Source organism: Pyxicephalus adspersus, chromosome 3 (assembly GCF_032062135.1).
Source record: "Pyxicephalus adspersus chromosome 3, UCB_Pads_2.0, whole genome shotgun sequence".
Taxonomy (NCBI): Eukaryota; Metazoa; Chordata; class Amphibia; order Anura; family Pyxicephalidae; genus Pyxicephalus; species Pyxicephalus adspersus.
The window spans coordinates 85,298,126-85,305,949 of NC_092860.1; positions in this window are offsets into that span (position 1 = coordinate 85,298,126).

Sequence of the window (7,824 nt, forward strand, 5' to 3'; positions counted from 1 at the left end):
CCCGCAGAAATTGTCTGGAAAGTAATGCAAACCTCTCATCATCACCAAATTATGATTAAAAGTATCTGTCTGACACTCCTAATTCCTGAATTAAAATGCTTGCTTGTGTGTTTTGTCTCTAATTTTTGGCCAAGTCTTGCTTGTGAAAACTGTTCTGCTGCTGTACAGTTTTTACAATTCTTTTTTATCTTCATTCTGCAGTATTTTTTTTAATATAAACATCTGCTTGTGTCCTTTGTTTTTACTGTCTTTATTACATTTTGGCTTAGTTTTGCTCATCAAAACTGCCATTTTGTTGACTAATAGGTACACACTGCTTCGTCATCTAAGTCTGTAAGAAAACATCTTGTGTTTTATGTCTCCAGTCTATGGGAAGTGAATTCTAACAACTTTTAGACTAATTAACACAACATGCTTTTGTAAAAAAAAATATTAATAATCAATTCAGCATAAGAAAGATTTTCATTTTTTTCTCCACTATGGCGTTCTTGGCGTGTTTTTAGGGGAAAGTAAAGTTTCTCACACTTAAGCCAAGGATGCATACTAGGCATTGAGGATTGCTGTGACATTACTTCTATGTAAGTGGGAACCACAGACTCATCTTTAGAATAGTGCACAGCATACTAGAATATGTACCTTTACTGGAATAAAACTTGAACACAATATCGAAATGAAAGGCTAGCCATTATTTTGTGACAAGTCTCCCAGGCAGTAGAAAACTTGCAGGTAAGCCATGCAATAGGAGTTCTGTACTCTTGAAAGTAATACAGTCACGACAAGTTCCCTTTAAGGGCATTGTGTAAGGAGTTTGTGCAAAAAATAATCAAAGCAATCATAACCTTCATTTCCCCATAAAAAGTGCATACAACAACCTAAGTATAATGTCAAACACTACTAATTTGTGTAAAAAGCATCCATCCTTCAAGTCCTTTCATATGCACAGGAAGGCTCACATTGTTCCTATTTTACTATCCCTGTCTTAGATGTAACTAAAAAGAAGCAGACACATTTGCAAATTTTAATATGTAAAGATGACCTAGTTTTGCTGTTCGAGTCTCCAGTGTAACTTCATTTGTTTGATTTGCATGATCCTGTTAATACAAAATTATTCACATCATAAATATCCAGTGGCAAGTTTCAAGTGGGAAGTTTTTAGACAATTTGTTTTGCCTGAGTAGTTACTAAGCCTTAGGTTTATACTTGCATGACTGACAATTATAATGTTTTTTTCACTTTCTAACTATTTTAATGAGGAATTAAATAACTGTGGAAAAATCCTTAGCTATGATGCTAATTTGTTTTCTACAGCTCATCCAAAAGTTTAGGCTGATGTAAAAAAACGATTTTGTTCATACCAACCACATCTTAAAGTGCACCTTAAAAATCAAAAGCAAAAACCTGCTAATTACATTTAATATTCATATTTTTTCTTTATTTCAATAGGTTAATTAGTATTTTACTTTTTTATTTTTTTAGAAAAATTATCACAAAATTGAACAATTCAGCTTGAGCACAGGATAAAGAAAATCTGGAAGTTACCGTGGAAGATTTCAGTACTTCCACCATCCCTACTAAGGACTTTTCCACAATTATTTCCACACCCTCTTTAATTACTCAAAAAAGTAGAATGTAAAAAAACAATGGGCCCATCAATAGGGTAGGCAGCCTTGCTGGTTTATATGAATATGCAGGAGGGAGCAAGGGACTGGCAAGCTTTAGCTTTATCAGGAAGTACTGGGGCTTTGCCTGTCACCATGGCCCAGCATGTTGATAAAGCAAGAGATACTTGTTAGTAGTGGTTTTACTTCATATTTTCCTCTATAGCATGGTAATAGAGATCCTATTTCCAAAATGTAGCTTCTTCCAAATCAGTTTAGGGCTCACCCGCATAGGGGTGGCCAGTTTATAATTGGGCCTATGCTAGTTGCGTTGCATAAGAAAATTACGAAGGCATTTGCAAATCCATTTTTAAACATTTATGGTAGCTCAATACATGCGAGAAGGTTGAGGTAGCAAAGTGTCAAGATAGCAGCAATACACATCCAGAGGCACCCCATACAGTCATTACTCACAGCTGACCTTTGGCATCCTTTTTAAACTCTTATGTTCATAGTGAAGTGTAAGGGAAGCATTCCTCCTCCGGAGTGGGTTCACCCTGTAAATGACAGTCCTAAATTTCTCAACAATGGGATTCTGTCCTAAGTACTTCACTTCTGGGTCCCATTCTTTAGCTTCTCCCTGCTGAAGCCAAGTTCTTGCCCACTGGCAATCTAGCTCATCCCCTGAATGGTCCAATCTGCAGACCCACTGGCCTACCCAGGCCCAGGGGCAGCAGGGCAGTCCTGCTCTAACTTCCTATGCTTCAGCAATCTATGGCATGAGTCTTCTTAGTGACGTTTTCAATATATTTAACTTGTATCAGAAGCTTGCTTAAAAAGGGACCAAATATTGTCATAGACCCAAATAGTGATGCACCAGGACAGTGACTGGCTGCTACTTTACTAAGGCTGGGTTTGTCCCCTGCAACAGAATGTAGCCAACCATCAATCTTGGGGAAGAATTTATAATACTCGTACACTGGACAGTTCTAGAATAACCCCTTAACCATTAAAAAACCTTGCTATACTACAGTGGTGCTGCATGAGCTAAATGGATGATTGTTCTTAGATGGTCCAGGTATTTTTACCAAGGTAGTAACAGGAACAGGTACAACCCATACTACAAAACATGTAACATACTTGATTAGAAATACAGAATACTGAACTGAACTTTGATTCTGTTGAATAATAAAAAGTAAAAAAAAAAACAAACTAAGAAATAAAGGCTTTGTGGCATGGGTTAGAATGTATCATTTAGGTGGGCTTTCTAACACATGCCAGTGCATGCAGCACAGTTGGCTCACTGTCTAGCTCTCATGCCTTTGAGGCACTATGGCCCAGGTTCAAATCTTGGCCAGGACACTATTTGCATGGTGTTTGTATGTCCTTTCTATATTGGATGGGTTTCCTCCTGGCACTGCAGTTTTCTCCCACATCCCTAAAACATGCAGTGAGGTTAGTTGGCTTCACATCAAAACTGTCCTTAGACTGTGTTAAAGACATATGACTATGGTGGGGCAATACATTTTGAGCCCCTTTGAGGGAAAGGTAATAAAATACTTTGTATAGAGCCCCATTTGTTGTCTCTATATAAATACAAGTAATTACATAAAATAAATAGGGTAATACAGGTAAATATTTAAAAGCTGCTGCAGGTATGTGCAGGCCTTTTCAGGTGTCTACTCTTCATGTTTGTGGGTATATTTTTGTGTTGTTTAAAGTGAAAAGGCCTCTTTATAGGTGAAACAGTATTGCAATAGTATTGGCATATCAGAGTCAGCAAATCAAACCACTAAAATAATGAACAAGTCTTGATTTTTGCTGATTTCTGTTATCTGCTACGTTATCTTAGCTGTAATGACAGCAGAGAACAGAGAGGTAAGACAATGCACATTTGATAGATTAATCAAAATATGGCATTAATGAGTGAGTGAGTCATATGATAAAAACTGAGCTCAAGTGGTGCAACTGTATAAGCAAAGCTAACTAAAATAATCCCTTTGAAAAGAGAGATTGACAAATGGAGATGAAGGTGTAAAAAGATTGGATTATTCAATATATTGCATACATTTTATCGGGTATCAACACTAGCACCAAACATTCAATGATATATTAGCCCGTCTGTGCATCTGGCGACCTCACTTTGGTGCCCTCTCTTACTAACACACACTAAATCAACATTGCTTCACTCACAGTTCCAATCTGGCTTTCCTGGAGCTCTGTCCCCTCTCATGTGGCTTGGAACCCACTCTGGCTCCCTTCTCCTGCCTGGAACAGATTCTGGCTCCCTTCACAGCCTGGAACCCTCTGGCTGCCTTCTCTGCCTGGATCCCTCTGGCCGCCTTCTCAGCCTGGAACCCTCTGGCTGCCTTCTCAGCCTGGAACCCTCTGGCTGCCTTCTCAGCCTAAACCCTCTAGCTGCCTTTTCAGCCTCTGACTGCTCACTCCAGCCTCTGACTGATCACACTACAGCCTGCCACACACTCGCTGATCATCTCCTCCAAGCCTCTTCCTGAACAATTTCCTTTCTCTCTTGCACCTGAGTGCAGGTGCACATTTCCCCAGTCAGGATTGGGTTGGGCCAAGTAACCCACCCTTTCACTTCCTTGGCCATCTCCAGGGCCTTAAAGTCCCTGTTTTTTTCTTCTAAAAACCTCAAACAAATACTATCAACATACTCTTTCCCTGGAGCCTTTAACACTTTCCTGACACTTTTGGGACACTCTGTCACAGAAGGTTCAACAGTCTGGTTGTATCAGCTAGCTGTCACAAGGTGAGGGTGAAGCTGGCCCTGTGACAATCTGATCAATGGGACAGCAAAACATTTGTTTTACCTATTCTCTCTTCTAGCCAAAAAATAAAAACAGTTTATCTTCTATGAGAATTACCAAGGAAGAAGAGCATACAAAAAGGGTATGATAAGCAGCAAGTTTGGAAAAAAATATACTTTTTACTTTAGAATTTTATACTATAGTTTATCTGTTCAGTAAAAGTATTATATTAGTGCTGAACTCAGTGAAACAAGAATGGAATAACCATCAATACAGTTGTTTACGTACTGCATATTCATATTGTAAATGTTCTTGTTCAACTGAAATATAATTATTTCTATAATTAAAATATTAAATTAGATAAAGGATATGACTTCTTCTTATGTCCTTCTTCCTACTGTTGGCTAAAATTATTTTACAAAATGTGTTTAAACTGCCCTTCTAAAGTTTACATTTGCTTTTCATGTTTTGAAAAGGGCCCTAACACTCTTCCATCTTTAGTAGCCATATATGTATCTGCTGCACAAGACCGGGAAATCTTCTCACCTCTGGGCACTTTAGCCCATCTCAACAAAACAATAACTACCAGTTAACAAATACTGTATATGTAGCCAGGGTGTTAAACAGCCATTTTGCCAGCCAGTAAATTCCTAATTATGAATGGTCACTTTGGACTATGGAGAAATTAGGGGAAGGGGTGCACTATAGATATCCCCAGAGCCAGTTTACTATAGAGATTGGATATTATGGTGATTAGATAAAGTTTTTAGGCTTGCTTTATGACTGTGTTTTAATAATGGAATATTATACGTCTTAATCCCCAGTCTTTTTACTTAAGACATAAAAAAGTATTTGAATTGGTTTGAAGACCATATTGGTATTAATGTTTAATTGCATCAAGTTATACCATCAAGGTTAATCTCTACCTGTCTGTCTGTATCTGCCAGGTCAGATTTATGAACATGTCAAGAAATGCATAGTTGATAAATTGTGGCTAAACATTGTATTAACCAGAGGGATGTAGCACACACTTCATTTTTTATGTTTATTGGTATTAGTCTCACTTTTGAATCTACCAATGATTTGACAAAATCTAATGGGATACAAGGGGAAATCCAGTGGCTTTGCAAAAGAAGTAAATCAGCAGCTTCAACAGATACAGATAATAACAAGATATTACATTTTGTTAAATGAAATAGAATAATTGTAAATACTCTTACTGTACTGAAGGTGATTGTATAATGATGTGTAAAAACCCCTGGAAGGATAATCCAGTAACCTTGACTAACTGTCTCCTATTTAAATTTATTATACTGTTATCATACTGATCTGGGGATCTTATCTTGTTCCTCTTTCCATCAGTTTGTTTATTGGAACTTTACATTTAGCATGAATGACATTAACTCCTCAATGCATACATACATATACAAAAGAAGATTATGTGTTGTGTTGAGCTGGCAGATGATAACAACAAACTGTAGTACAATAGCAACATTATTAGGACAATCACACTATAAATAAAGTTTACAATTACTCTGGAATAATCATATATACTGCATGAAAAATAAAATGTTTCAGCTGCTTTCCTTTTTATGTATTCTGGTAAAGTATTGAAGAAAGGTATTAAATAAAATGCAGATTTTAGAAAAAAAAATATTTACATTTTTAGTAGAAATCCCGGGTGTGGTAGATTTTGAAGCAGGGTGCTGCACAAAGTCCAACATCACAGTCAGGACAGTGGAGCCTGGTCTCTTTGCGTTTCTTCCTTCCTCTGTCATCGGTCTTTAAACAGCAAACCACGCACATCCTTGTAGGTGCGGCCTTTTTCTGAGTTTGGTGGAATGTATTCAGTGAAGTGACGACCGGTCGGGCGTTCTGGGTTGACAACGGTGGAAGCACGATGTCCAGGTCTATTCATAGCCACTGATGGTGTTTGGTGATTCTTGACTATGGATTCAGAAACTTGCAAAATGAAGTCTGAATGATTCACAGGCCTCTGACAATTTTTTTTGTACAGAATGTAGGAATTTCATAGGCACTGCTCAACTAGATGCCTGAAAATCTTCTTGTAGTACTTCCTTTGCTGTTTCCTCATCGCTGGGTAGAATGTCATTGCTTGGTCAGCTCTGTCGACACCTCCAGTGGTGTTGTTGTAGTCAATCACCACCTGTGGCTTCATCACTTCTTTCCCACGTTTTGTGACCCTGATTTTTTAAAGTTCTCCAAGGCTGGACAGAATACACTTTCAGAAGTGAAGCTGAGCGATCCATAAATCATGGAATGGATTTTTAAAAATCATTTGTTATTTGCTAGCAAATGTTTTGAATCCTGGACCAGATCCATTCGAGGTTTGCTGGATCACCCAGCTTCACTTTTGAGTGTTTTCTCTCCAGCCTTGGAGAGATTTCATAAATCAGGGCAACAGTGTGTGTTTCAGAACAGTGGAGGCATCATGGACAGTACTCATCAGGCACACATCTTTCTTGTCACGCCATCTCAGGGCCATCATCTTGCCTTTCTGCCAGGCAACAATTTCTCCTGTCTTCAGCTTCCCTTTTGCAAACAGTGATGGCAGGTTGCGCTGGTTAGCCCTAACGGTTCCATACGCATCTGTTCTGTGTGGCAGAAGGAACTCATAAAGCTCAAGAGAGGTGTAGAAATTGTCAGTTGTGACACAATACCCCTGACCTAGCAATGGCGCAATGAGGGATAGCACTGAAGATTTTGCCAAGCCATAATGGCTGTATCTGGGGTTAAACTGTGTCCCTTTTCCAGTGTACAGTACTGAATTCCAGATGTAGCCAGATGAGGATTCACACAGCATAAACACTTTCACGCCAAATCATGCCCTCTTTGACGCAATGTACTGCACCCAGCTGAGCCTCCCCTTGTAAGCCATTAGACTTTCGTCAATACATCTCTTTCTGGCACATAGGTTTGCTGGAAATTTTGTAGAATCATCCGAGACACTTCCCAAATTTTCTTGAGTTTTGGTGCAGGATGGGTAGTCTCATCAAATTCTTCATTGTTTGCGAAGTGCAGGTACTTCATGATGAGGGAAAAGCGATATTCAGGCATGACTGAGCCAAAGAATGGTGTGGCAATCATTTTGTTCTTTGACCAGTACCACATCTTCATGTGTTTGCCCACAACTCCCTGCAGGATCACCAACCCCAAAAACTGCCAAATGTCATCCTTGGTCACAGGTTCCCACTTTCTGTTTCTTGCAAATCTCAGGTGTGTTGTTGGCCTACCTGCATAAAACAAAAAAAAAAAAGGTATTTTGGGATTTTATAGTGTTAAGGTTGCAAGTAATGTTAGCAAACACAAAGCTACATATATGTTTGCATGAAAAAAAATTGCAAAAAATGTTAAAAAGTTAGCAAACACAGAGCAGCATACATGTTTGCATAAAAAAAATTAGCAAAAACATTCAAAAAGTTAGCACAGAGCAG